Here is a 19,959-nt window from a genome sequence, read left to right on the forward strand (position 1 = left end):
AACATTTCCCTCATGGAAAGGAGGACGCATGCGATGAATTGAGGTTTTTCTCATCTTAGCCCATTTTTGTTGGTCCTTAGACCTCCTAGGAGCAATACCTAAAGTCAAGACGTTAGAGAGAGGCAAATACACTCACAAGAGAGTGCCAAACCTTGTTTATTTTTCATGCTCCTTCATGGCAGCTTCATGTCCATATCTGGGCAACCTAGTAAAGCATAGAATGAAAATCACATGAGTAACCCCAGGGGAGTCAAAAGCATTATTCAATATTCAAAATTAAGCAGGAATTTAAACGCTTTTCTGAATCATATTCTCATTTGCATTAGAGCACAGACCTCCTGAGTCACCAGGTGCGTAACATGCAATGGTGATATTCCTACTCAAGCACCTTCCTAGGATGAGCTTGGCTCTTGCTCTTGAAAGGCTGGAGAAACTCCAGGGCAAATTTCCAGAGGGAATTTTTCTCATCTCGTTCCTCTCCACAACCCCAAACAACAGGAGGTTGTACATGGTGCAGACATTTGCCCAGTGTACTGAAAACTGGAGGGCCCCCTTCGTAACTCCTAATCTTTTCCAAAAGATTCCTTTTGCTGCCTGCTGCATGATTCCATTGGCCTTCAGCTTGCTCTGGGATGTGCCCCCAGGGAGGCTGCCTGCTCTGGATGCTGGGGAGATGCTGGAAATCTCCCCAGGCCCCCATTTATACACACACTCCCACTCACATTCCCTCCAGTCTCCGAGACAGCAAACAGCAGGAGTCAAATATGCCACTTGAAGCAGCATTTGTAATCGGGCAATTTGTTAACGTAGAAAATGTATTTTAGCATTAATTGTAAAGGTGGAGCTGGTGAGCTCTTTTAAAAACTTCTCTTCCGCCTGGTGTTCAACAGATGTTTAGGAAAAATCTCAAACAGTCAAGGTCATTGGTGTGTGGGAATATACAAGGAATTTCCATCTCCTGCAATGAATCAAAGCCACCACGTTTGAAGATGCCATTTTCCATGCAAGTGCCTGAATAGGGACATCTACATTCAGTCTTAGATATCTTAAATCTCTCTGAATATGCCTTCCACCAGTTTTCTTTCATCCAGAGAGCCCAGTATGAAGCAATTGATTAGCTCACTAACATCTCTTTTACTCCCAGCTGCCACTATAACAAACAATAATAAAGACATCTATTTAGTGTTCCCCTTCCACTGGAGCCCTTAACATTTCCATTTGCACAACAAAGATTCCAAAGGGCAGAGTTAAGGGTAATTATATGACTTCTTTCCTGACCTGTGCCACAGGGCTGCCACCCACTTTTGTTCTTTTTCAGTTCTTTCTGAAACTGAAACCTAGGAAGTAGGAAAGCACCTAGAAAGATAGGGAAAAGAGCAAGGAGCGATTTATTCATAAATAGATCTGCAGGAGGCTTCCAAACTGCAGCTTCTCTCTCCAGTGTTTCAGGCATGTCCCACGGTGGCTACTGTAATATCAGAGGAATGCTTACTCCTGCTACTGCTGCTAATCTGGGAGCAGTCACGTGGCTCAGCTGTATTCTCTCTCTCTCCAAAAATTTGACTTTTAACCTTCCTTTGCTACAGACATGATGTATATTGCTTTGACATGATTCCAAGTAGCAAACATGCAAAACTCTGACCTATAAGGAAAGCAAATGGAAAAAAAAAAAAAAAAAAAAAAGATATTTATGAAAATAAAATTATGTGAGCCTGAGGGAAAGGGAGAGAAAAAAAAAATCTGCCTGGGTCATTTCTGTTTGCATTCCCCTAGGAATTACTTTGGGAAAAACAGCAAAACGTTAATCTGGGGAGAAGGAAGAAAAAGAAAAGGTGTCCTGAGGTGCAAAAAAAAAAAAAAAAAAGGCAGAAAAGGTAATTATTTATTCACGCTCATTTACGTGTCAGATGAAGCTGAAAGCTGCCAGATAGCTTCTTTTCGACAGCTTGGAGTTACTGTTGGGAACAGATCCATGTATGGAAGCAAAAGCAGAAAAGCATAGATAAGCTGAGATCCAGCTATGCAAACCATCTTTAGAGACACTTAAAGGACAAGCACCCCAGCTCCTTTCTTTCTGGTAAATATAGAGACACTATCATATGAGGGCTTTTTTCCATTCTGCATTACCCACAACTGCTGAGCCTCGGCTGGGGTAAGTGAAAAGCAACTCAGGAGTTTCTTGGGAACACCTGGGGATTTGGTTGGACTGACATCCTGGGAAAAGCCGTAAATCCGGGGCAATGGGATGGCTCCAATAGCTGGATAATGGTTAAGCTCTCTGAGAAGGAAACATGACATATAACAGCCTTGCCGCTGGAGGGACAGGAACTTTCCAAGTGTCTGAAGGAGGCAAGAGGAAAATGTTGGAAAACAAGAGTTTTATCACGCAAGGAGTGGATTTACAGACTGGGAGATGATAGAGCTTCAGTGGGCAGGAAGGATCAGTGGTGGCTGCCAGTGTCAGAGTCTCTGTGTTTCTATTTAGAAAAATTCATTAAAAAAAAAATCAATTTAAAAAGTCAAGGGCTTTTTCTTTCCTGCCCTGTGCTACTTTCGTTTTGAGAAACATGTTTCACTTGGGTTGAGCTGACTGGACATTAGGAAGAGCTCATTGTAAACGACTGTTGTTTTTCTTGGCACTTGAAGGCAGTTTCCCAACGTTTCTCTGTAGATTTGAGGTTGATTACATCCTGTGCAAGGATTTTTGGTACAGTTTTAACTGCCATTGCAGTGTTGTGAAAGTCAGCTCCAGCGAAAACAGCTGTGTGCTGTTGTGAATATTTCCAAAAGTACTGAAGTAATAGGTCTCCTCCAAACTAGCAGAGAAATGTGTCAGCTCTGGGAATTGGGCACTGTCACAAAAACAGAGTATAGCCTTGGCAGAGAGGCTTTCTTCACCAAGAGTTTTGTTAAAGAGAACACAAAAAAGCTTTTTATAGCCTTGGCTTAAAATCTGGTTGGTATATGGTGGTACAGTTAAACATGAGATTTTTCTTTAAATGCTGGTGAATGGCTCTGAGTTAACAGTTCATGTGTTCAGGTGTTATAATATTGTATTCATAGTCCCACTGCAAAGTTCTGGGTAAAGCTTTGTCATTTTTCAGGCGGTTAATAGACTGGAAAAAAAAAACATCAGAGCAGGTGAAGTGAAATTATACAGAAAGAACTGAAAATAATATCAGGAGTATGATTGAAATTGTAGGAGATTTCCAGAGATGTGAAGGATGATCGTAAAGGGAAATCACTTGACCACAAATGTCATAAACATTTCCATTCATGAATGAAAATGCTTTCCCTTGTCCTTACATAAGAAGACATAATGGAAGTGTTTGCTTGTAACCCCACAGCAGAGCCTGCAGCTGAAAGGGCCAATGCCCTCATCTTCCCTGATTTTGTCAGCCTCTCCACAGATATTCCCACTTTCCTCAGTTTTCACCCTCCCTGAAACGCACATCTTTGTCCGGTTCCTTTTGTCTGTGCTGGGCAAGCTTTGATTCTTTTTGAGAGGTACCTTTTAAACACATGCCACCTGCCTAGGAATGGAATTCTAGCACAGAAATCAATCTTTCAATAATTGGGGTCAATAGATAGCTTACAAATCGGTAGTGAGTCACTAACAAATAAACCTTTTAGCTGCTAATGCTATGAAATAACATTTCTGCGTTTCACTCTTACTCAGATTGCTTCCATTTTCTACTGGATATGGTCCTGGTTTATAGGTTGCTGTGAACCTGCTGATATATGAAAATTCTTCTTCAGTTTTATCTCTTTCTCCCCCCATCCCCTCCAGATTGTGAGCTTTCCTTTCCCCAAGAGACACAAAGACAAGCTGATACATGTGGTCCCTCAGCAAGGCATTTCCCAACAGCTGTGCTGGGCAGGCCAGGAAGAGGATGGCAGGATGGAGCTGGAAAAGCTGGGACTTATTTAATTTGCTATTTCCATTTGGTCCAGGGCCTGGGGCAGCGAGGCCTGGTAGACAAAGCCCTGGTGGCATGAGTCATCTCTTGGTTGCCAGCCCCAAGGCAGACTGCCCTTTGTGCCCCCCTGCCTCTATCAGGAGCGTTTTCAGGCAGGCCGTGTTATCACTAATATTTATTGCTATTATCAGTGTGCTGGCTGTTGTTAATATTTACCATTGATTAGCCACTGGTACCGCTGGGATTTGTTCTGCCCCTTGCACAGAGAGGACGGGATCTCATCCAGAGACCCCAGCCACGAATATAAAGAGCCACATAAAGCATCAGTGATAGTATCACTAACATCTTTTATAAGTGACTAGTCATTATGAGTGCTGCAGTCTCCGAGCATCCGCCGCGAGGTCCTCCCACGCTCCGTTCTCTGCCAGAGTGCAGGCAGGAGAGGGGGAAGGGGAGCTCTGCTCTTTCTCAAAATCAGCCTCAGCGAGGCTGCCGAGCCCAGTCGGGGCAGGACACACACCAGAGTGAAGGATGGAGGGCAAAGCTGAGCTCCGTGCCTATTCCTGCAGGCCTTTGGCAAGGATAAAGCCGTCCTCGCCCTGGTGGCACTTGGAGGGAGCAGGAATATGTTCTGTGTCTCCTAAAAGGAGCCAAGGCACACAGGACTTCCAGATGCACCGGTGGCTGGTGCTCCTGAACCTTATTGGCATAAAAAAGCAAAGCCAAACACACTTGGGTTTCAGACAACACCTCTGAAGAAAGACTGAATTCAGACTTCTGTGTGCAAAGGCAAAGCCACCTTTGTGGCTCCCAAGGAGAGAGCATCCCAAAAGAGAAATCAGAGAGGAGAGCAACACCCTGACTTTGCTCAGTAAAGATTTTGCTGGCTCTGACTTGAAGAAAGGCCAATGCATATTCTCCTCCTCCAGACACCTCAATGTTTTTACGGTTATTCCTGAAGGATGGTGTTTGGACACCATCTGTCTTTTCTCTAGGAAGTCAGAAGGTTGGAGCAGATTCTGAGGACACTCTCACAGAGCGATCCGCTTCTTTGGCCAGACACACATTATTGCCTATGTCCTAGCAAAATGGGCTTTGTGCAATGGCTCTGCCTGCTCCCAGCCTAGAAACCTGCAGATCCATTTGCTAATTGATTTGGCCCAGGAATTGAGGCCTCTTCCAAAAAATCTGAAAATGTCCAGCTCTCTTCTTTGGTTTTCTTGCAAAAACATCATCTTCCTATTCTTACAGGAAGAGGCAACATGACAGCTTTAAGTAGTGGTGGTGTTTTCTGACAATTTACAAGCAAAGCAGGGAATTTATGAGTGGACATTCATTCTGGAGTTGATCCTTTGGGGAACTCACTATTATTCTGGCAACACATAGGGAAAAAACATAGCAACAATACAGTAAACCTGGAGGCCTTCAAAACTCAGTTTATTCCTATTTAGGGCTCCAATTGTCGCTGTTATCTAATCATAATAGTATTCTTATTCCATGGGGTCACTGCAGGGCAAAGCTGAAGTTATTTTGATTTCCATTCTTCAACATATTTAGATTTCTCTTATATTTAATGCTGAACTTCCTCTTGAGTTTGAGATGTTTGTTTTTAGGATCTTTCCCAAATCCTTGGAATGCTGAACTCTGACGTTGTTATCATGAAATGCAGGTTTCAGTTTGTGATGTCTCTAGCTGAGTCTTTTCCAGAGACAGGAGGAGAGGGAGAGAGGGAGAGAGGGAGAAGAGAGGGAAGAGAAGAGAAGAGAAGAGAAGAGAAGAGAAGAGAAGAGAAGAGAAGAGAAGAGAAGAGAAGAGAAGAGAAGAGAAGAGAAGAGAAGAGAAGAGAAGAGAAGAGAAGAGAAGAGAAGAGAAGAGAAGAGAAGAGAAGAGAAGAGAAGAGAAGAGAAGAGAAGAGAAGAAAGAGAAGAGAAGAGAAGAGAAGGGAAGAGAAGAGAAGAGAAGAGAAGAGAAGAGAAGAGAAGAGAAGAGAAGAGAAGAGAAGAGAAGAGAAGAGAAGAGAAGAGAAGAGAAGAGAAGAGAAGAGAAGAGAAGAGAAGAGAAGAGAAGAGAAGAGAAGAGAAGAGAAGAGGGCAACATTTCACTCTGGAGAATTTCACATCTGCTTATTTATGGAGAGAGGTGGTCACAGGAGAAGGAAAATGCTAACAGAATTGGTATTCTGCAAGATGTGAGTATTGGATAAAGGTACAGTGGGAAGACTAGTTTGGATTCCACTCAGCTTAACAATGATTAATGACTTATCTCTAAATAACCAAAAAGGACAAATGCTCAGAAACTTCTGCCACAGAGAGCTGCTCAGGTATAGATTTTCCCCTGCCAGGCAGGAGATTCAGCCCTTGGGTTGCTTTAATCCCCATGAGAATAAAGTGCACTGAACACTATATAAAATCCTTTTACTGCCATCAGTCCCCCAGGGCTTTCAAGCTCTGCTCAGGATGAGTTTCACCAGAAGTTTTGTCCCTGTGGCAATTCCCAGGTTACCCCACAGACCACAGTGTGCCCTGGAGGTTGCAGACTAACCCTGCATGACACCACCACACATAGTTTCCTGCTCTTCCAGAAAGATGTTTCTTCTTTCACTGGAACATCAATTTGGAGTTCTTTACCCTCTTATATGAGCAAAAGCAGGAAAACAGAAGAAAACGTAAAAATTACTAAAAGTGGAAAGTGCAGGAATGGGGCCTGCAAAACTCTTGCTGCCTTTCTGTGTCCCCCCAGGCAAAGGTTTCCTTGAGTCTGTCTTGGACACGGCACAGGAAATGCTCCCCTGTTGTGGTTTAGGAATGGTGCTCCCAGTTCAACACAGCCACCGAAATCAGGCTGTGCAGCTCCCTCTCCCCTCCAACTGGAGGCACAAAAGGCAAAGATCACGGGTTGAGGTAGGAGCAATTCACTGGAGACAGCAGTGGGATAAGAAAATGAACAGTAGCAGCAATAATACTGAATGTCAGAGGAGATAATGAAAATAAACAATTCACACAGAACCACCCCCCTGGTAACAGTAGTATCTGATGGCACCCTCAGCCACATTTTCTCCATCAGGAGGAACCCCTTCCCCCTGCTGTGGGCAACGATGTGAGGGGGTACCAAACAACCTTCCTGTCCCAACCATGTCCTCTTCTGGCTACTACACCCCTGCAGACACCAAGGTCTCCCAGGCTACAGGGAAATCTCACATCTCAACAAGCCTTAGGAAGCAAAGACAGCACATGAGCTCAGTGGAGGTGATGAAGGGGCCTGGCCCACAGTGATTTGGGCATGCTTTCAGCCTCAGGCAGAAAAGCCTGAGGAGTCATGAAGCAGCTGATGGGTCATCCCCAGTCCACCTAAGGCATCCTTCACCACCCTCAGGATTTCTGCAGGGGCCTGGGGCTTGATGGATGAATGTATCTCTTGCCCTACAACCTCTTCACCCTTCCAAACCTGCTTGATTTGACACCTATTTCTAAAAGAGGGAACCATGCATCCAGGCTTCAGTGTGGGAACAGGGATCCTTTGAAAGATCTCTTTGTGGGAACAGGGATCTCTTTGAAAGAGCCCCCTCCCAGCATTAGCATTTGCCATATCCCCACACTGGAGAAAGGAAGCAAATCCAAGGTGACAACTACTTTCCCAGCCTCTAATTCCCAGCTCGCTGCTTTTGCTGCAGCCTGGCAAGCATGATGGGAGAATTATCCCATGTTATTTTTTTGGCTTAAGGAAAGGCTCCAAGCAGAGATCTTATGCTTCTGCCCTAGACGCAGCAATAAACTTCTGGATTTGCTGCTGCTGTGCTGAGACTGCCAACATGTACACAATAAAAGTAAACCCTTCCTGTGGCCACAGACCACAACATGCTAGTGATCCATGGTATTATCCTGTTATTTAGTGAGTCATCCTTGCTGCTGAAAAATACACACAGCCCAGTTAAGTTGTTAACAATAACACTGGATGTGAGAGACTGGTGTTTGTTTTACTCCAGTGTAACTTATTCCATATGGTCCTTTAAAGCATGCTAAATGTTACATCACTTCGGGCTGCCAGCTATTATTTCAAGATGAACTCACAGATCTAGAACACAGCTACTTGAAGCTGAAGTTCTGAAAGCATTATCTGTCCAGGAAAAACACCCAGTTTGGGAGCAAGACAGATGTTGTGGATTGCCCTATCTTTATCTGGATAAGCAGGTCCCCATTTTTATTGAGTGTCCACAGTAGTGATGTTTACTGCTGCTCTGATGCCTGCTATGACATCTTGCAGATGTAAACCACATGCACAGGGCAGAAGCCATATCCTGACCAAGGAGATAAGCTTAACTTCTAGCATTTACCTCTTATGCATGTTTTTCCAAGTTGCTGATGAACCAATTCTTTGTGGAATCCTAGTGTGTTTTCCAAATCTCCTTGGTAGCTTTAATTCATGAGAAGAATACTGCAAAAAGAGAGACATGCAGCTGTGAGAGGTGTCCTCACTTCGCTCTCTGGCTACTCAGAGGTTTAACACAAGGCCCAGCACCACAGTGTATCCTTGTGCTCCTGCCATGTTCTATCCCGGACTTAGCCCATAGCGCTGCTTGGAAAATGAACACATTAAAAAGTTTCATCACTAGGGGTGTTCCTCAGGCCCCAGTATTGGGACAAGTCCTGTTTATTTCTTTAGGAAATGGTGGGATCACCATTCCTGGAGGTATTGAAAAGATGTGTGGACGTGGAGGTTGGGGATGTGGTTTTGTGGTGGACTTTGGTGCGTTAGGTTGACAACAGGACCCATGATCCTAGAGGCCTTTTTCAGCCTAAAACGTTCTGTGATCCTACTTTTTTAGCCACTGGTTGTGGAAAAGAGATGCTCCACAAAGCATCTTTCTTGTTAACTGAGAGATTTGCCTTTTGGCTTGAGTTGATTTGATCAGAAGTGAAATTTTGAGAGCAAGAGTAACTGACACTTAGAGCTTTTTAGAGCCTTGCTGATAACCTCACCCTTCCCCTGAAGTGTGACATGTGTCCAAAATTATCTTGACAAAAGAGTTAATCTTGAAGGTCCTCTGCTGTGAGTGTGTACATGGACCATGGAGATGTGTATGGGGATCATGTGGAGGAGAGCAGCGTGTGCAGGATGTGAGCCTTTTGTTGTCTAAGAAAAATCTTTGTACTGCTTGCCACTGAAAATCTGCTTCGTGGGCAACGATTTGTCTGTTGAGCTATCAATCATCAGTTAAGATTCAGGACAAATCATTACTATTTTAGAAAAATTAGTCAGACCCTTTCTAGATTCTTAAAAACTCCAAAATAAATCACCAAAGACCCACCTGAGGATCCATTTGGCGAGTGTCCTTGCATTTTTAGAGGCTAAGACAAGTCTGTGTATATGTGCACTTTCTTCATATGTACCTGGAAAGGGCCTGAAGGTGTTAAATGTACCTCCACAATAATGCACTAAAAAAGTATTCAGCCTTTTACCCTTAATTTCAATGTTCTGACCCTAAAACTAACCAGGCAGACCACTTTGAGGATGCTTTGAGGCACAGACCTAGAAGAGTGCTACAAAACAAGACAAGTTTGTAGGCATTACAAGCTGTGCCACTACTGATGTTTTCTAGACATTTTCTGTCCCGGTTGATAAGAACATGCCAAATTTTAACATTCGTCTCTTTGAAACAGTCTGATTATCTTGAAACGTGCCTTGATGTACACAGCTAATGGAAAATCACAGAGCAAGACAAGTTTGAAGGCTTTAACCTTAATAAAGTTGATGTTTCGCCAGCACAGATGCCTTGTCTTCATCCCGAGCTGTAACTTCATTTCTTGTCTTTGGCGCGGATGTCATTTGACGCGCGTCCCTTCCTTCGTGGCAGTGTCTTATGCAGACACTTCAGCAGGGTCTTTGCCACACAAAGCCATCTGCAGGGAGGCCCTGTGCTGAGCCAGGCTCTTTGAGGAGCTGGGGGGGCGCTGGTTGTGGCAGATGTTTGTGACCTGACTGACTCCTGGACAGCCTCACACCTGTGTTGCTCATTTGTCACGTTGCCATAATTTATTCAGCTGACCGACGGCCCCAGATCAGTCCTGACTGTGTCACTTGCTTTACCTTATGTTTTGGTTTTGCCTCTTTTTTTCTTCACAGGTTCTCCTTCTTTATCCAGTCCCTCTCCCCCAGACAAGCCAGTGACCAAGCTGATACCCTGCCTTTGTTATCAGCAATGTTTCTCTTTCCTGCTGCTGTCTAGTCAGTGTAGCTACTGACCAGCTGCATGTACATCACCCCTCCTCTTCCAACCTGCAGGTTCTGGTAGCTTTTCATACCTTTATTTCATGTTGTTAGAGAGTCATAAGTCAGGGCTAGCCAAAGATGTTACTTTCACAGAATCATAGAATCAGAGCATGGTTTGGGTTAGAAGGGAGCTTAAAGATCATCCAGTTCCAGCCCCCCTGCTCTGGGTAGGGATGCCTTCCTCAAGAACAGTTAGCTCCAATCCCCATCCAACCTGGCCAGGAACACTTCCAAGGATGGGGCATCCACAGCTTCTCTGGGCAATCTGTTCCAGTGCCTCACCACCCTCACAGTAAAGAATTTTTTATTAGCATCTAATCTAAATATCTTCTCTTTTAGTTTAAAACAATTAGTGTTGTTCTAACACTATCTGCCTATGCAAAAAATGGCTCTCCCGTGAGCATATTGGCATGTGAATCACTCTCTCTGTCTTTAGTACACTTTTGAAATTAATATTGTTGCTGTTACTGTTCATTTTCTTTTCTCTCTGCTGTTTCCAGTAAATTGTTCTCATCAGCCCATGATCTTTGCCTTTTGTGCCTCCAGTTGGAGCAGGGAGTGGGAGCAGTGCGTGGTTTTAGTGGGAGTATTAAACTGGGGAATACCATTCCTAAACCACAACAGCCTGGAACAAACCCTGACAGGGCAAAACACAAGTGGGATATACAATGGGCTCCAGAGCAGCAATCAGCTCTCTTCCCTGGTGTCCTATGAGCTAAATGGCTCATCCACCCAGGAAATTGGCTGCCAGCCTGGAATGAAGGTCAGTCTGCTCCCAGGTTGTGTGATATTGGATAGTATTGCCACCTAGACTTCGCTACACTCTCCCAAAATGGCCTGATTTCCAATGTTCTGACTCTTCTGCAACACCAAATTTTTGTCCAAAGCCTAAAGGCTGTCTTCTTTCCTTTCAGCCTAATCACAACCTTGGTTTTCTCTTTGTGATGTGCTGGAGATCTGCTGATTGTTTGTCTCTCAGATACATTTTTCTGGTGAAATGATCTTGAGAACTAGGTCACCTACACCTGATCTGAGGTTTGCTCGTCCTGATCTTAAAACCTTTCAATGATAAAATACACTCTTCTCCCTCTTTGCAGACAACCCTGCCTACACCATTTCACTCATAGCTACAGAAAGTTTCTCCTTGCACCAAACTTCAGTGCCCCTGCCTATAGTTTAACCCCCTGACTTCTTATCATGTCAACAGCAGGAATGGAAAGCATCTACTCTTTCAGATGTGCAAGGATATATGTCTCCCCTTGACTTGTCAGTTTGCATTCTTGCAATGTTTCCTCTTGAAACGTGTCTTTGGGACCTCTCACTTCTCTTATTTCTTCTGCAGCCCTTGCTCGCTTTCCCAATGTCACTGGTCATATAAATACAGCTGTTAACTCTGGGATCTACCACTGGAAAATAAAATCCAGGTACTCTTAGCAGCCCTGCCACTATTACCAAAATTCCACACTGGTATCTTGAGGTGCAGGGAACAGAAAGTTTCTGAGTGGCTGAGGTGCACACAGGAGGGAGCTGAATGGAAAGGGCAAGTCTGTATTCCCACCAGGCCTGTAGGACACTGCCCTACCAAACACACACCTGCCTGCACACCAGCAAACTGGTGCTGCAGCCTCAGAACCAAAACAGATTTCAGAGAAGCTGGGAACAGCTTCCCAGGAGAGCAGAAGATTTCCTTAAGGGACCTGGGGATCTCTAACCATGAGGCAGGTGGCAAGGAAGCATCTTCAATCATTTTAAAGCATCACACAATCCAGAAAGACATGATAAAAATATTCAGCTCAGAGCAGCTTTTAAACAGGCCATGTTTGAAATTCCAAGGGGGAAGCAGACTAGCATGTGACAGCATGAAAATTTGAAAGGAGAATCCAGTCTTACAAATGGTGCAGTTTCATATCTCCACAGTGTCCAGCAAAGCCCCAAACCCCTAACCAGTAAGTAATCAGGAAGTTACATATGGTTTTCTTGATTATTTTTCCTTTTTTTTTTTTTTTCCTTTGGTAAATTCTCTTTACATGCAGGGCTTCAATTCCTGCTTTTAGGGCATGCAGCATTGGTTTCTGCCTCAGTACTGCTCGAGCAGGCAGCACAGAGAGGATAAGCATTTTTGGTTCATACATCTTCAGAGGAGAACAGAAGAAATAGAGCAAACTGTGCCCAAAACCAGCAAGATCTGTGTGTGCACCAGTGTGAGTCCCTGGCCAGCAGACCAAGCTGTGGAGAAGGAAACTGGGAAAAGAACCCTGCTGCAGTCTCAGCTGTCCCAGGGGAGAAGTCAACCAGGAGCAAGGGCACGGGATTTCTGCAAGGTGCCTTGGAAAGACCAAGGAGCACAGAAATTCCAGCCACATGGGTCCTTGTGGCCTAAAACTGACTGATAACAGCAGACAACATGTTCCTCTGTCCCCAGGACTCATCTCTGGCAGAGCTCTTCCGTGCTGGAGGGACACTCACCAGGCAAGGCCACTTGGAGGTGAAACAAAGCAGAGCTGAGGCACAGGTTGGTGAAGTCAAAGCAGCAAGGAGTCAAGGAACATTCCTGACCACCCCCAAGGACAGCAGATTAGAGCCCACTGCAGTGAGGGAAATTTCCCTTTAGGAGAAATCATTGCACAACCCCTCACCTAATGGGTCTGGCCTTTGCAAGGTGTTCCACCAGCTTTCTTGATCTAGAATAGATAAATAAAATATAAATATGGTGTTTTGTGCAGCTGAGGCCAGTCATATCTCACTTTTAACAAAAAAGGCTATTTTCCCTGGAATACCCAGCCTTGCTGAAGGCTGGCAAACAGATGATACAGAGGAGGCCAAATTACTTTCACAACCAGGGGCCACAGCCAGAGCCATGCACTACATCTGATTTGCCTTGTGCTTCCCACTGGTAACTATGGGAACCTTGCTCATGGATCAAAGGAGGAATAGGGCCAGAGCTGCTGAGGAAGCCTCACAGTCCCCAGCTTGCAGGACACAGCTCCCAGACAGTGCCACATTGCACTTCTGTTTTTCAGGAAATCCCAGCTCCTGAAGTCATGTGATTACTATTTCAGCACTCTTATGGTTTCTTAACTTGCTTCTGGTAGCCAAGTAAATTGGAAAGCACCAAACTCTGGGGCCCAAAAGCAGAAGACAAATCCAGAGAAAATGTTATTTGTTACTTTTTAATTCTGGACTTGGGAGGGGGGGAGGCAGGGGTTTCTTCAATTTTTTTCAACCAAAATTTTTCCAGCTCTTGGAATTGTGGTGAAGAGGGCTGGAGTGTCAGCTGGGGAGTGCTAGTGCCTATTTGATGGCAGTGCTGCCCTGGGGCTGGCACACTGCACTTCCATGGACCTTTGCAGGGAAGCAGCAGAGTCACTGGGCTATGGCTTTCACTGGGAAACACATTTCAGTCACCCTTGCATCTGCATTTTGAGTCCCTGCGTTCTGAAGTCTTGTAACAGCAAAACAAAGCTTCATCGGTGTCGTGGCTTTGCGAGGAAAAGATGCTAAGGGACAGCCAGTTCAGCAGGGGACATCTGGTCCTTCATTTTCCAGTGACTGTGACTCCAGCTAGGAGCTGGTTTTGGCCTGAGAGGTGGAAGTGAGATGCTGCTGCAGCATGCACTGCTGGTGAGACAATGAACAGCTGACAGAAGGCTTTTTTTGTTTCCACCCCTTTGAGAAGAGTGAGGAGACAGTTTGCACCTTGTACATCTCTCACAATAAGCCCAGCTGCTGAAGTAATTCTGTGCACATATTGAATTTTTCCTGTACATGCCTGGTGACCAGAAAGCAGGTTTTTCTCCCAGAAAGAAAAGTATGGCTGTGAAGCAGAATTTGAAGAGAAGAATGTGTGGCTTGTTTTTCAGCCTAGATGTTTGCAAAGTATGTGCAACTCTCCCCATTTCCAAGCTTCCTAAATTCGAGTCCAGCCCCTCTAGCTACTCATTCTTTCAGTCCCCATGAAGCAGGTGGTTTCCAGTGCAAATATACTTTTGTGTCTGTTTCACATAAGCAGTGCTCTGCAAAATTTGGCCAGTCGATGCTTCTTCCAGGAAAGTTCTCTCCCAAGCTGTTAAATGCTATGCTCATGAATTAGTGTTCTGGATTTATTGTTTAAACATGCATAAAACACAGCACAGAGCAAATATCCGGGGGGGAAGCTCCAGAGCGGCACAAGCTCGGTTTCTCCGTTCACCTCTGCAGGCTCTCAGAGCAGGGCAGTGGCAGAGAAGCACACGCTACCCATCTTTCACAGGTGTGCCAAAACATTCCATCCAGCACTGCCTCCTCCCTGGGCTGCAGGCTGTACTCTCAGTTTTCCAGGGGAGAAGATACCTTTCACTTCCAAGCCCGCTGGCTGGCTGATGGACGGCTGTGATGCAGTCGGACCTCCAGGGGCTCATCGGGACTCAGGCTGCAGCAGGTACTTGGAAACAGTTAAGGAGGCACTGCCTAGAGAGCTCAAAAAGGAATATATTGATGTCCAGCACACAAAATTGCCCTTCCTACTCACTGCTGTGTCCCACTCCATCTGCCACATTTCTAAATGCCCGATTTATCCTCCTAACAGCAAAGGCTGGTTTGAAGGTGTCAGTGAAAGGAAGTGCTCAAATCGCTGGAAAAAGATGTTTCTAAGCATCTTTTTTAGAAACATCACTCTCCAGGGATCTCCAGGTCTCTGCCAAGAACATGCATAGGAGAGCCAGAGAATGTTCAGGGAGCACATGCTGAAGCCTGCTGCAGCGAGGAGCAAAGACAGATGGATGGCAAGCAGAGGTGACAGCCCATCTGCTTCTGCAGGACCTCTCTGGCATCTCCCGAGGGACTCGAGGAAAACCATGACCGGAGACAACCAGCCAAAGCAGACTCACGGGTTATCCTCCAGCATCATCTGAGACCAAAGCATTCCATTGAGGAGATGTTCCAAAGAGGGACAGAAAGGGTGGTAGGACAGCACCTCAGAGATGAGCGTGCTTTGGCTGAGCTGGGCATTGCCCCGACCTCTTGTCTCCCTCAGGGAATATAAGGCAGAATTTTTTCAAGCAAAAAGTGCCTGAGGCTTTGTGTGCCCCTCCTCTAAAGCATGCAGCAGTTCTTCTTTCACAAGGCACTGCTCAGAGAATGGGCCTGCACCATTCTGTCCTGTGCTCGAGGCTCCACAGCCCACTAACCCCATTCTTTGCCAGGAGGAATTGCCTTTGTGCTCTGCACATGCAGACAATACCCAGAAACCTCCTCCAGCAACCGCAGGGAGATGCAGGCTGCTGTCGGAGAGAGCTGTGGGTGGGCATGAATGAATGAGGGAATGAATGAGCCATTCGCTACTACTGGCATGAGAATCTCCATGATTTTGAGAGGAGTAATTAGTGGTTGTAAGCATGGCTGCAGTGGTAGGTGTTCACTTGCATGGCTGCAAAGAGTGGCAGGTAGGTAGAGGTAGCTGGAGCAAACCACTGCCTCTCCCAGCACAGTCCGGGCTGCAATCTGGAGTGCTGAAGCACGGATGTGCCCACGCCATGTGACAAATCTTGCTGTGTCAGGACATGAGCAGTCTTGTTGCATTTTTGCCTAGAGCATCAGGCAGAGCTCAGGAGCGTTTGCTCAGCTCGCCCAGCAGATTTCGCAGCCCATGCAGAGCTCCGTTCTGTCACAGCCACCACTTCAGCTAGCTTGGCTGAGAAAAAGCAGTGTGAACCATGGCCACTGCAGAGGGGAGCAGTCCTGGAACACAGCATCTCCTCTCAGCGACTGAATTCTGCCTCTCCCACTCCCTGACTTCCACGCTTCAGAGCCCAGCTCCACCTTTCTCTTGGAGACTCTAAGAAATGAAGGTCTAAATGTGCCTGGCAAGGGGTGTGTCAGGGACCAGGGAGTGGGGCACATCTTCTCCAAGCCTCCCAGCCCCATATTCTACCTAGCCAGTCACTTCTGAGGCAGACAGATGAAAGCTGCTCTCGTGTTCAGATGGGATAGTGCTGCTTCACCTTTTCTGTCCCAGTGCCATTAAGGCTGGGTGGATACAGAGGGTTCACGGACTAAGGAGCATCACCACAAACACTGACAAACCCTTTGTTTTCTTCAGCTCCCCCGGAATGTCACAAAAATCCCGCAGCTGAAGCAGCCTTTCTGAGGGTGTCAGCAGGAGGCTCTGGGGACAGGAACACGCACTGGGAGCTGCCAAGGGAGGTGAGTTTGGAGGAGCCGCGGGTGTGCCTGGCTCTTCAGAGGGCAGCTCACCAGTGGATGCCCATTAGCACAGTCTTGGTGATCCAGAGTTGTGTACTGTATTCACAGAAAGAGCTGGGAAGTAGGTCAGCAACATTACTGAGGGAATTAGGGAGTTTTAGGGAGAACTCCATGACTAAAATTTGGGTTCCAATGCTTAACGGTGCAGTGATTGGATTTCAGTGTGCAGGGCGAAAAGCACCAGCGGGGATTGTGTTTGCTGCAGCCACACCAATTTTTCCTGCTCACACTATCCTTTTGCTGTGCCAGCTTGTGCAGTGCCTTGCATCCTGCAGCCACTGCCAAACCAAATGCCTCTGATACACATGCACAGCTCTCCTCAGCTCCTGATCACAGCACTGTGCAAGCTGTACACATTTAGCTGTGCTCACTTTATATCAATGGCCCTGCTGGGAGAATTGAGTGCCATCAAAGTACCACACGTGGCCAGATGCAAACTTATGCCTCCTCTAAAGAGTTTTAAATCAAAAGAGGTGAGGCAGAAAATCGGAGTTAGCTATTGGACACAAAATCATGTTTTTTTCTAAACCAAATTCTTATATGGAAATGCCTTTCATTCCATATATGGGCAATAAGTTCTTAAAGTGAGACCAAAATATATCCATATATAAATTTATATTTATCCATATATAAATTATATATCCATATATAATTTTTATATTATAGAAATCATATCCAGAACTGCTGCAACACTAATTATAAGTAGCTGGCTTGTTGTTTGGTCAGCTCATCACCAAGTGCAAAGGAATTTTGTGACATTGCCCTCATGTTGAACAGAGAAATTTAGTTTTCCATCTCTGCTGAAGGGCACGGTGATGCAAAAATCTTAAAAAAAAAATTTTTTTTGAAAGCAAGTAAGAAAAGCACAAGTGAAATTCAAAGGTAAAATTCCGGGTTGCTGTCTTGCCAGCGGTGACCAAAATTACAGGCTACAGGCAGAGCCGACAAGAGGGAGAGGGTGTGAGAGGGTGCAGGAGCTAAAACAATGTCTCTGCTTCCCCACAGTTCTTGTTGCACCTGAGGATCTGGGCACCGAGGGCTCGTCAAGGTCGCTGGGTACTTGCAAGCCAGTGTGTGAGTTATTAGCTCTGGTCCTATTTTAAGTTCCTAAAGTCACAGAGTTTTGCCTGGAGGGTGGGACAATGGGTTCATCTGCTCCTTGCTGGAGCCAGCGAAGGGTGGAGGAGTCATTCAGGCATGGTGAAACGGGAATTGCCCACAGGAAGGACACTTTGGTCAGCCTGAGGTGCAGCAAGTCCTTCTGTGCCAGGCTGCTGCCTTCCTGCAGGACCTCCCTGGGCACGATGACCCTGCTGTGGGGACAGGAGGCTCCGCGGGTTCTGGGGCTGACCCAGATGTGAGGCCAGCTCCCGGGAGGGTCCTAGCTGACCCACATGCTCCTTGCCTGTCACCCCCTGTCCCCTGCTGACCCCTGCCACAACTCTGAGGATATGAGAGGGGGGTGAACGTCAAGCCCCTTGGGATGCTCTTGACCTCCTGCCTCCCCACAGCTGCCGTGGGCAACACTGTGGGGCACGGGGACAGACACAGCAAGGTACTCCTTGTACACACACACTCACACACAGACACACACTATTTCCCTTCTTTCCGTCCTTCCCAGGGCTCTCTCCCACCTGAAGGGTGCAAATGGGCTCAGGATCACCCTGGCAGGCTGCAGGTCGGCCGGGGGGATGTGTGCAGGAGCTGACCGGCCAGAGTGGGGTGGGGTGAGCTGGGCTGGGATGGAGGCAGGCAGGGCATGGATGGAGACTGTCCCGGGCAGGGCAGAGCAGGACCGGGAGCAGGCAGGGCATGGATGGGAGCTGTCCCGGGCAGGACGGGCAGAGCAGGGGGCAGGCAGGACAGGGCTGGGGACTGCCCCAAGCAGGGAGGGCAGGGCTGCTGGGGGTGGGTCCGCAACCAGCCCTGCCTTTCAAAGTCCCTCGATCGGAGGAGGAATTCGGGAAATATTTCCAGCAGCGCTAGGACGAGGCGGAGGAGGGCTGAAGCTGCTCCCCAGGAGGAGGGACGGCGGGTCTCTCGCTGCCCGCTCGTGGCGGCGGAGGGATGCGGAGGGAGGGCAGGCTGCCTGCGGGGCGGGCCGGCTGAGCGCATCCCCGGGGCGCGTTTGTGCGCGCGCTCCCTCCATCCATCCCTCCATCCATCCCTCCCTTCCTTTCTCCCTCCCTTCTCCCTCCCTTCTCCCTCCCTCCCTCCCTCCCTCCCTCTCTCTCTCTCTCTCTCCCTCCCGCCCGCCGCCGCGCCGCAGCCGCGCACCGGGGCTCCGCCGCCCGCCCCGCCGCGATGCCCCGCCGCTGCTGAGCCGGCCCCGCTCCTGCACCCCGCTCCTGCACCCCGCCAGGTAGGACCGCGACCCACCGCCCCCGCCCCGACCCTGCCCAGCCCCACGCTGCTTCCTCCAGCGCCATCCGAGCGCCGGGGGAGGCTGCGGGGGGGCGGCACGGGGGACCCGGAGCCGATGGGGCCGCGGGGGTAGGATGCTCGCACTCACAGCACACGCCCGGGAATGTTTTCTACGAGCCAGCCGCGGCACCCCGAGGCAGGCGAAGGGGCTCGCCGCCCTCCCCCGGCGGCCAATCGCGACATGTCGCGACGGGAGGCGCGGCTGCGGCGGGGGAGTCGCTTCCCCCTCCCGTAGCCCGAGAGCCGGGCATTGCCGGGCAGGTGGGGTCGGGCAGGGGGCTGAGGCTGATCTCCTTCCCCGGGGGCTTTGGGGCGCATCCCCCCGTGCGCGGTGGGGCGCGGTGCCTCCGCCTGGCGGGCTGTGCGTGCCTCCAGGCAGGGCTGGTTCCCCTGCCTGGAAACGCTGCCCGAGGTGAGTGCTCGGAGGCACCTGCAGCCACCCCGAAATTCCCATTTTCGTCTCGAGCAGCGTGCCTTATTGAGGGCTGGCATTAAGCAGCGCTCATCACGTAGGCTTTGTCTAGGTGGAAGCATGGCTGGGGCTCTTCCGTCATCTTGAGTTTAATTCTTTATTCACAGCCTTGTTGCTTTCCCCCCCCACCGCACCCCGCCGAGCCGTGCAAAACAACTCCACACTCTGTCTCCAAAGCGAGAGCCGACTGCCAAAATCTTGCAGAAATGCAGCAAGCACTAGGGAGGACTGGAGTCTGAAAATGAAAGCTGTAGTAAAATCACAAGGTCACAGGCGTGTGGGTGCGAGCGTGTGCTTTCAGGGCTCCTTTTCGCTTGCGCTTTGCAGGAACCTGTTAATTCCTCCAGTCCCAGATGTTAGAAATTCGCAAGTCAAGCAATGGAAATGAAGGCTGAGAGGGGCTGGGGTTCTCTGTGTGCTCCCCCGGCACCTGCCTGAGAATTCACGTGCTTTTTGTCATCGTCGCAGAGAGAAGGGGTGCGCTTTTGTTTAGAAGAGGGAAGCTGGGACGCTTGCATATTGATGTGATGGTGGCATCCGGGAAAAAAAAGAGCTGTGCTGCATGGCTTTGGCTGGGGACGTGGCTATCATCAAAGAAAGGCTTTTGTGATCCCTTGGGAGCGTCTATTAGCTGTT

The 19,959-nt window shown here is 47.9% G+C and overlaps 1 protein-coding gene across 8 annotated transcripts in view; it reads left to right on the forward strand.

Moving 5' to 3' along the window:
• The first annotated feature begins 2,042 nt into the window (after window positions 1-2,042).
• Window positions 2,043-19,959, forward strand: part of SLC8A1 (solute carrier family 8 member A1) — a 131,476-nt gene continuing 113,559 nt past the window's right edge. For 6 of the 8 annotated variants that reach the window (XM_088052551.1, XM_088052556.1, XM_088052554.1 and 3 more), the window contains exons 1-3: window positions 2,043-2,152; window positions 16,264-16,367; window positions 17,433-17,501. The gene's annotated coding sequence lies outside the window, so the exon portion shown is untranslated. Of the gene's footprint in view, window positions 2,153-16,263; window positions 16,368-17,432; window positions 17,502-18,686; window positions 18,790-19,959 lie in introns of those variants that run through there. The other 2 variants (XM_088052553.1, XM_088052552.1) reach the window with 2 other exon arrangements.

The sequence above is a fragment of the Pseudopodoces humilis genome, chromosome 3 (assembly GCF_049639895.1).
Source record: "Pseudopodoces humilis isolate 2021_Gansu_Grassland_sample_001 chromosome 3, ASM4963989v1, whole genome shotgun sequence".
In the NCBI taxonomy this organism is placed as follows: Eukaryota; Metazoa; Chordata; class Aves; order Passeriformes; family Paridae; genus Pseudopodoces; species Pseudopodoces humilis.